A 10,514-nucleotide genomic window follows, 5' to 3' on the forward strand; every position below is an offset into this window, starting at 1 on the left:
GGATCAGCTGCAGAAAGGAAACCTGATCTTCTATGAATCAGACCTGACAGAGTGTGGCATCGATATCAGAGCAGCCTCAGTGTACTCAGGAGTGTTCACACAGATCTTTAAAGAGGAGAGAGGGCTGTACCAGGACAAGGTGTTCTGCTTCATCCATCTGAGTGTTCAGGAGTTTCTGGCTGCTCTTCATGTCCATCTGACCTTCATCAACTCTGGACTCAATCTGCTGGAAGAACAACAAACCACATTCAAATTGTCAAAATTATTTAGAAAACAAGAATCAGAATCTGCAGAGAAATCCTTCTACCAGAGAGCTGTGAACAAGGCCTTACAGAGTCCAAATGGACACCTGGACTTGTTCCTCCGCTTCCTCCTGGGTCTTTCACTGCAGACCAATCAGAGTCTCCTACGAGGCCTGCTGACACAGACAGGAAGTAGCTCACAGACCAATCAGGAAACAGTCCAGTACATCAAGAAGAAGCTCAATGAGAATCTGCCTGCAGAGAAAAGCATCAATCTGTTCCACTGTCTGAATGAACTGAATGATGGTTCTCTAGTGGAGGAGATCCAACAGTCCCTGAGATCAGGAAGTCTCTCCACAGATGAACTGTCTCCTGCTCAGTGGTCAGCTCTGGTCTTCATCTTACTGTCATCAGAAGAAGATCTGGATGTGTTTGACCTGCAGAAATACTCTGCTTCAGAGGAGGCTCTGCTGAGGCTGCTGCCAGTGGTCAAAGCCTCCAACAAAGCTCTGTGAGTAAATGTATTGAATCAAATCAAATCATTGTGGGTGCTCGCAATCATGTGATCCTCTTTATGTGTCATAGAGACAGTCATCACATTTCTCAGACATTTCCCAGTTAAACTCTTATTAAAGTACCATCCAGATCCAGTCTGTGGTGGACACATAGCTGATAATTATTAACTCCTCCAAATAAATTCAAACACAAATAAAAAGAATCAAAATCAATGACATTTAGTTCCTACCAAAAGCATGTGGAATGATCTAGTGCTCTGTTACTCTGCTGTTCTCCATTGAGTTCTCACTGCTGTGGGTTCTTTTATCAGATCTAAAAAAAAAAAAAATTATCACTTCTTGATTCACAAAACAAAAATGTGTCTTCTCCACCCACTCAGTATACATTACCTTCACTTTATTCCTCTGCTTGAGAAATTTCATAGTCAGTGTTCTTAGTGGAGTATTATGTCTCTTGATGAAGCCTCTACAGAAAACTTCATCCATCACCACCAAGTACTTCCAGTATTTTTAAGTATGAAGGTCTGATCCTTCAGCAACCTCTCACAAGTTCACTTTCCTTGAGCTGTTCAGCCATGATTCTGTTTCCAGGTCCAGGAATATATCCTGACACAAAGCTGTCACTCAACTTGACCATCTTTTTCAAAATAGCCAATTTATATCATTCTGTGCACTTGCCTATGAGTGTGGTGTTTGTAGAGAACAATTCCTCCAAGTCCATAATTACTACTACTTAAGTAGAAACGTATTTAGGAGAATGCTTGTGAATATAAAGCATTACAAGATTACGCTCACGCAGCCCCCAGTTTTTAACATACAGTGTATCACAAAAGTGAGTACACCCCTCACATGTCTGCAGATATGTAAGTATATCTTTTCATGGGACAACACTGACAAAATGACACTTTGACACAATGAAAAGTAGTCTGTGTGCAGCTTATATAACACTGTCAATTTATTCTTCCCTCAAAATAACTCCATATACAGCCATTAATGTCTAAACCAGCAGCAACAAAAGTGAGTACACCCCTAAGAGACTACACCTATAAATGTCCAAATTGAGCACTGCTTGTCATTTCCCCTCCAAAATGTCATGTGTCTCGTTAGTGACTCGTTGTGGTGGCTGTAGCTCAGTAGGTAGAGCAGGTCACCTACTGATCGGAAGGTCAGTGGTTCGATTCCTGGCTACTCCGGGCTACATGCCAATGTATCCTTGGGCAAGATACTTAACCCCAAGTTGCTCTCCGACCGTCCCGTCGGAGTATGAATGTGTGTGAATGTTAGCTAATTAAAAGCACTTAGCTTAGTAAACATGGAAGTGCTTGTATGAATGGGAGTGCATGGGTGAATGTAAAATGTGTTGTATAAGCGCTTTGAGTGCTCATACTGAGTAGAAAAGCGCTATATAAGAACTAGTCCATTTACCATTTACCATTAGTGTTACTAGGTCTCAGGTGTGCATAGGGAGCAGGTGTGTTCAGTTTTGTAGTACAGCTCTCACACTCTCTCATACTGGTCACTGAAAGTTCCAACATGGCAAAGAACTCTGTGAGGATCTTAAAGACGAATTGTTGCTGTACATGAAGACTGTTATATAAGCTGCACACAGACGACTGTTCATTGTGTCAAAGTGTCATTTTGTCAGTGTTGTCCCATTTAGAGATATACTTCATAAATATATGCAGACATGTGACGGTGTACTCACTTTTGTGATACACTGTAGCTGGAGTGGTAAACAGTTCCAGAGCTTTGGCACCACTGCCTGAAAAGCTCTGCCCCCCCGGTCCTTAGTCTTCTATGTGGGACAACTAATAGATTTTGATTTTGTTGTGTGAGAGACTGTTGACTTATGTAAAATTGATCCAGGCATTTAAAAACATTTTTAAAAAATAATAATACAAAAAAGGTCGGATTTGTAAATTTGTAATTTGTAAATTACTCAGGTAATTGATGGAATAATCGATAGAATACTTGATTGTTAAAATAATCAATAGTTGCAGCCCTAATGTACTGTATTTTATGTATATTTGCATTTGTTTTAAAAATCACAGCAATTGTTTCTGATTTTCTTTGCAGCAGTACTGTATATATTTTTATTGTCTAAGTTCAAACGTGACATTTTTATCACAAATATTTTTTTCCAGACTGAATTTCTGTAACCTATCTGAAAGAAGCTGTGAAGCTCTGTCCTCAGCTCTCAGCTCCCAGTCCTCTAGTCTGAGAGAGCTGGACCTGAGTAACAACAGCCTGCAGGATTCAGGACTGAAGCTTCTGTCTGCTGGAGGGAAGAGTCCACATTGTACACTGGAAGCTCTCAGGTCAGATCAAGTGGCTTTGTCTTTTTAATTAAAAATTATATAATAAAAGTATAATTTACCATTTTTATTCCTGTATATTTGTAATTTAAATTACCTCCAAGTTAGAGTATATGGGTACATTTTTAAAACTGTTTAACAGAAGTCATTGAGGATTCCTTCACAAACTAAAATCTAGTAAGCTCTCATTGCATCATGAACACACAGTAACATTATCGATCTTTGTATTTATACTTTTTCAGACTGAGTGGCTGTAACCTTTCAAAGAGAAGCTGTGAAGCTCTGTCCTCAGTTCTCAGCTCCCAGTCCTCTAGTCTGAGAGAGCTGGACCTGAGTAACAACAACCTGGAGGATGCAGGAGTGAAGCTTCTGTCTGCTGGAGGGAAGAGTCCACATTGTAAACTGGAAAATCTCAGGTCACATCAAAAAACATTTTATGTTTTCTCTTTTGGTAAAAGTACCCAATTCAATATTTACCTAATGAAGTTCAGCTTTATCCTGTTAGTGTTCTATCTAAGCATGTTTCATTATTTCTAAGTCACAGTTAATTACTACATTTTGGTGACCATTTAATAATAATTACACACTATTAATTGGGTATCAGGAAGGTATTTCTAAATGCATTAACCTTTTATAAAGCCATATTCCACCTTATTATGTTATTTATAAACATAAATATGTGGTTCAAATGTTGCCCCAAATATTTTATATAATTACAAAGCTCATATATAAATGTTGGACTGACCATTTCTATATAAACTGTTACATGAAGTACAAGCTAGTTATTTAGCAGCTGGTAAAGCTTCCTGCTATCATTTAGGAAGTCTAAGCAAATGATTAACAAAAGTATTTAGATGCACATTTACACATATTAAGATTATGTAAGAGCTGGTTGTCTGTGAGTTTAATACAGTTTTTATAAATCCTTATTTCATATTTTATTTGATGGCTATTTCAGGATGTTACTAGTTGTTAGTTAAGCATTTTGTGTGATGTCATCTGTAGTGAGGACTATCTAGGAGTTAGAAAATATTTACAAATGAAACTGAAAAGTCAGCTGGACCTCGACACACACACACACACACACACACACACACACACACACACACACACACACACACACACACACACACACACACACACACACACACTAGTTTCACCTGTCTTCACAACAGAAAAACAACACAAAGTGATAAAGAACATACAAATATTGACCTCAAAATGGAAACATAACTCTGTGTTTAAGTTTGTAGGAAGAGAGAAAAATACGCACTGAGCAGCTGAAGGGAACTTAGCTTAAATATGGTGAAGCTTCTTCACTGAAAATAAAACATGAATAATGCAACAAGACAATAATGAATGTTCCACACAGCATCACAAACAGGTGTGAACTTAGTAAATGTTCTACCACATTAAACTGATAATATACTGGGGTGTTAGAGTTTGTAATTTCTTTAGTTTGATCCTCAAGTTCCCGTTTCCTCTGTAGCCAGTTAGCTAGCTTTAGTCAAATAAGCCACCATCGAATCAGGTTCATTTCCAAAGTGCTCCTGAATTAAATAAAGAAGTCAGGTCACCGTGGCCAGGCGCCCTGTAGGATACATTTTAGGGGTCTCCATGTTCCTTTTTGACCACAAATTAAAACCCAATTAAAACCATAGTTACCAACAAATCACAGGGTTGAGCAGGTTCTGATGCAGGCTGTTTATTAGACATCTTAGTGGCACACAAATAGTTAAAAAGACAGACAGTAGCATAGTGAAGACTGAGATACACACACAGAGTAACAGAAAAGAAGAAAGAACCTGTTGATCATGCCCCGGCTTCCTCATCACTCTCTCCCGTGCAGAGATTAAGTATGAGTCCAAATAAAATCAAACTGTCCAAATGATCCATGGCGATGAGCAAGCTCTGTTGCAAAAAGTTACTAGTACTTAGAAATATACAAACACAAAAAACAAAGGACAAAAAGCAAAAAGTAAAAGCAAGAAGCCCTCCCGGGGGGTTGTGCCTTAGTAGTTGCTGGAAAAACGGACAACACAGACAAAGACAGTCGCTACATCTTCTCTCCTCTCTCCTCTTCTAACCGTGGTATTTATACTCTTTCCCTTTCTTTGTCTAGGGTTTTGTGCACAGTCAGCGATTTACAAACATTCATTAAAAACTGTCATTAATTCCACTGTCATAGTCTGAAAAGGCACAAACATCCCGGGGCATTTTCAATCCATCAACAAGACAGTAAGACAAATTCATCACAATAATTGACAGTAACGACCTCCTTGAGGCCATCCTATGGTACTCTTGGAGAAGGATTTACACTGCCCACACTTATACTGACCAGATATGAGGGAGAAAGTGGGGCCCATTTTGCCCCCGGACTTGTTGCATGGACAGATTTATACTTTCTTGATTTGCATTTCCAAAATCTTTGGCTGTGCTACATCAGCAAGTTAGCCTATGGCTATGTCCACTGGACAGATTTATCCCTATTTCCAGTATAAATCAAAAAATGGGCAAACAGGATGACTGGTGTCCTATACACGAACCCAAAAAGGGCAGTTTTATGAGCTGAGACCCCTAAGCATGAATTTGATTGAGCAACAGGTTCATCACGGGGCTAAAGCAGAAGATGAGTATGCTTTGAGTATGATCTAAGCGGGCCTGCTTGGCCACAGCAGACTGTTAGGGAGGGGTAGCAGAACTTCTGGGGCCCTGAACACAAATAAGAGCAATTCAAACAGGCCTCAAATCTTCCTGCTACTTTTAGACACACAATATGCATTTATTACAGTGTAGAAAGCAGTTTAGTCTCAAATAAACAGAAGTAAGAATAATAACTTTAAATGTCAGTATTGGGTGATAAAAATAAATCCCAACAGCCCCTCAATCCAGTCATTCAAAGTTTTCACTTTTCTCATTCCAGCTGAGTTCACCATCATTTAGAAACCATAAAAATACTGTCACTAAACATGTTATGAGGTTATTAATGAAGAATAAACTGTGTGTGTCTGTGTGTGTGCTTATAAATCTCATACTAAGAAGGAGTAATACTTTATAGATTAATTATTTACTAATACCTTACTAATGCTTAGCAGTGTGTGATTTTTATAAAGTGTTACCTACATTTCTAGCCTGTTTACAGAAGGCACTGAGTATTCCTTTGAAAACAAGGTTAAATATTGTAAAATAGTTACTCCTCACTGCATCATGAACACACTTTAATACCTGTATTAATGGTCTTGTTTATGATTTTTCAGACTGAGTGGTTGTGATCTCACAGAGAGAAGCTGTGAAGCTCTGGCCTCAGTTCTCAGCTCTCAGTCCTCTAGTCTGAGAGAGCTGGACCTGAGTAAAAATGAACTGAAGGACTCAGGAGTGAGGCTCCTGTCTGTTGGAGTGAAGAGTCCACACTGTGAACTGGAAATTCTCAGGTCAGGATTCTTTTTTTTTTTTTTCTGATGATCATTCAAAATCTGAATGATACACTATATTTCCAAATGTATTCACTCGTCTGCCTTCACACACATATGAACTTGAGTAACATGCCATTATCAATGCATAGGGTTTAATATGATGTCAGCCCACAGCTGCAACTCTTCTATTAAGGCTTTCCACAGGTTTAGGAGTGTTTATGGGAATTTCTGACCATTCACACATCTGTGAGGTCAGACACTGATGTTGCAGAGAAGACCCAGCTCACACTCATCGCTCTAATCCATCCCAAAGGTGTTTTTATCAGGTTGAGGTAGTGTTGTAGTCAAGACCACCTAACCCGAGACCGAGACAAGACCAAGACCAGAGGGTATCGAGACCGAGACAAGACCAAGACTTTTAGGGTCCGAGACCAGTCGAGACCAAGACCGAGGGGGGGCGAGACCGAGACAAGACCAAGACCAGTGCCTGACACTACATGACACAATAAAATGTGAAACATGATCAAAATCACTTCTCAAATTGATCTGAAAGAGCCGCATTCCCATAAAATTACCCTGATATTAAACACTCACAGCGCAAACAAATATAACCATCTTTATTTAATACTCCTGGGTGACTTCCATCATTTATCACAGAATGTAAAACAATAATTCATAGTTCATCACAATAGTCTTAACTTTTCTCTGCCTTTCATAAACTATGCATAAAGTTGTGCTGTTTTTAAACAAACAATCTTTGTAAAAATGGGTGCTTTTTCAAAACCACATAGCTAAATGTGTAAAACTGAAAAAATGGCAAACACTCATCAACAGTAAGAACTAAAGCCTTTAATCTTATACAGATTAAAGCTGCAGGATGTAACTTTTATAAAAAATCTGGTTTTTACATATTTGTTAAAACTGTCACCATGTCAGACAGTATGAGACCGATAATCTGCGAAAAATATGGAGCTCATCCACCTCCTCCCTGAAAAGCTCCCAGTCAAAAACAACCAGTCAGAGCCAGGAGGAGGGTCTTAGCACTGTCAATCACTCCTGGTGTATGCTGCTCAATGTAGTTGTGTGCAACACTTCAAGATTTGGTATCGATCCTATGCCAAGTAAACACAGGGCCATTATCACCGATACTGATACCAATACTTTTTAATAATTATGAAGAATTTCCATGAAGTTTAACTGGTTTGAGATTTTTTTCCTTTGGATCATTAATTAGTTAAAACCCAGAATAGAATTGGGCAAAGTTTATATGTAAGTAGAAAATACTTCATCAAAATAAAAGTTATTGTTCTGAAACAATAGAATAAAACAATTTTCCCCATACATTGATGTCTGGAATTTTTTTTCATAAATGAAGTGTACAAAATCATCACTCAAGAACAAATGCAAACTTTTTTCCAGGTAGATTTTTCAGAAAGTATAATAAAAAAATTTAATAAAAAATGTTCCTTCATTCACTAATTTTCTACAAATTTACATTTAAATTTGATTTAAATGTTTCATAGCAAAATCCTTTTTTTTCCCAAATAAAATATGTTATGCATCACATGACAGTATAACAAAACACTGTGGGGAGGGGAGGAGCAAAGTGCTCTGTGCTGTGACAGGAGCGACACTTAGACAGTCAGCTCGCATCTTTGATGAAACCTCAGCACTGCATACAGGAGAGAAACTGAAGCCAAAGTATCGATCTCATTACACTGATATTGATCAATACCAATACCAACGTTGGCATCCATATTATCGATATTAGGATCGATCTGCCCACCACTAGCTCAATGTACTAATGGCGGAGAAACAACTTACTTACTTCTCTGCTGTTACCATTGGTGGTGGCCATGGTAACTTCCGGGTTCTAGCAAGAAATATTTCTCACCCCAGTGCTAACGCTAATGCTAATTAGTAAGCTAATACTAACTACTAAATGCCGCTCCCACTTGTTAATTGAGTGATGGGGCCTAAGACATAACCAGAAAGCAGTAATCAGTTTTTTTGGACGTGTAGTTACATTTCTTGAGGTGCATGTCAGGTTTGGTTCAGAGAGGATTTTCAGTTATACACAAAGGATCAATGCAGACCTCTAAATCAGGCCTTATTAGATCGATAGAATGATCATTTTTGCATATAATCCAGAAAAGTTACATTTATACATCACGCATTTAATGTGTAAATAAAGCTCCATGAAATTGAATGGATGGAAATGGATAGATGTTATTGTATGTGACAAACAGGAAATGATTGCTCACAGATGGATTGTTGTTTTGTGTGTCTGCAGTCTGTCAGGCTGTCTGATCACAGAGGAAGGCTGTACTTCTCTGGCCTCAGCTCTGAGCTCCAACCCCTCCCATCTGAGAGAGCTGGACCTGAGCTACAATCATCCAGGAGACTCAGGAATGAAGCTGCTGTCGGCCGCACTGAAGGATCCACGCTGGAGACTGGACACTCTCAGGTATGGAGAGGATGTCTGATAGAGAAGGAAGAGCTGGAAGCATTTCCTGTGTCCTTCACTCACTTCCTGTTTGTTTCATGCACATGTGACATCAACACTCACACATGCAGGAACATTTTTCCTTTGCTCACAACAAAAACACTCTTGGAAGTGAACAATAAGGGATATTAATGTAGGGGGTCTCCAAGGAGAACGTCTCCAGGAACAAGTTGTAGATATCTCAGGATATTTAACAGTGCAGGATTTTGGGAAAACTCATTTTTCCCTCTGAGCCTGATTCAGATCAGATGAATGTGTGCACAGAGAGGCCGAGGACATATTGATCCTAGCTTCCTACAAACACTGGAAGCAGGAAACTGTTAGCCTAGCTTGATCCAAAGAAGAACAAACTGATCACAGTTTTCTAATCAGAGCTGTGGTAGAAGCTGACTGCTACAGGGAGATGTTTTCATTTAAAGGCAGCAGCCCTGCACAAATGCATTTCTGCATTTCTTTCATAGACAAAGGTCACAGTGTGCTTTGAAAAGCCAACACACTTTAAAATAATGGAAGTGACAACAAGGCAATAAATCAGTGCATTTAGAGAGGAGCCAGGTGCAGATCCAGAGGCAGGAAGGAAGTGAGAAAAAGGAGCGTTTATTGGGCCAAATGCAAAAGTCCAAAATGAGGAAACACAAAGTCCATCAAAGAGAAATCCAAAGCAGGCAGGAAAAGAGGACAGGATATCCACTGGGAGCTACCTGCAAACCAGAGACAGGTGGGAGCAAAGCACAGGTGCAGACGCTGAGAGACGAGCTGATTGGACGGTGTGTCCGTGTCAGGATTGGTGGGCTTTTGGAATTCTTCCTGGATGCTGTTGCTGCTGTCGCTTGTTCTTGGATTAAGGATTACACACTTGGGACTGTGAAGGAATGGTGGGAGGGGTCCTGACCCACAGCCTGGATAGGCCCGCTCTGGTACCCTTACCTGTTTCTGGAAGCTTCTGACCAGGGCCGCTGCTAGGGTCTGAAACATTGGGGGCGGAGCCTAAACCCTTTTGCTCTCTCCTCTTCATAGCTCCGCCCCTGAGCTCCACAGAGGAAGTTGTTCTTCTTGGTGTGATTATTCTGCGTGATGTAGTCTCAGATTTCAGAGCCAGTTTTCCATTTTGAGCTCATTTCCAGCTTCAAGTCTTTTAACAACCTTGTGCAGTTTGCAGATCTTCTAAGTTCTCAGCTGGAAGACAAAAGCTGCAAATTCCCTTCAATGAGTCATTTTGAATTGATGTTCAAATGAAGATTCAAATGTTGTTCCAGTGTGAAAACAATGTGTAACTGGAAGATCCTGTGAAGCACTGCTGAAAGACAAAGAGCCCAACACGTGGACATCCTCTGTTCTAACATCATTTCAGCTGTTGGGTTAAATCCTCTTGACTTTTGTGCCTTTCTGACTGTATAAAGGACACTTTGAGACAAAAACAGGAAAACAATCTGATGGTGCTGCAGACTAATCCACAGGATCTGATCTCCTTGATCCGTGGATCATTTTCCTATACTTGTCATATTCAAAGGTCAGACATCTTC

Source organism: Archocentrus centrarchus, unplaced genomic scaffold (genome assembly GCF_007364275.1).
Source record: "Archocentrus centrarchus isolate MPI-CPG fArcCen1 unplaced genomic scaffold, fArcCen1 scaffold_93_ctg1, whole genome shotgun sequence".
NCBI lineage: Eukaryota > Metazoa > Chordata > Actinopteri > Cichliformes > Cichlidae > Archocentrus > Archocentrus centrarchus.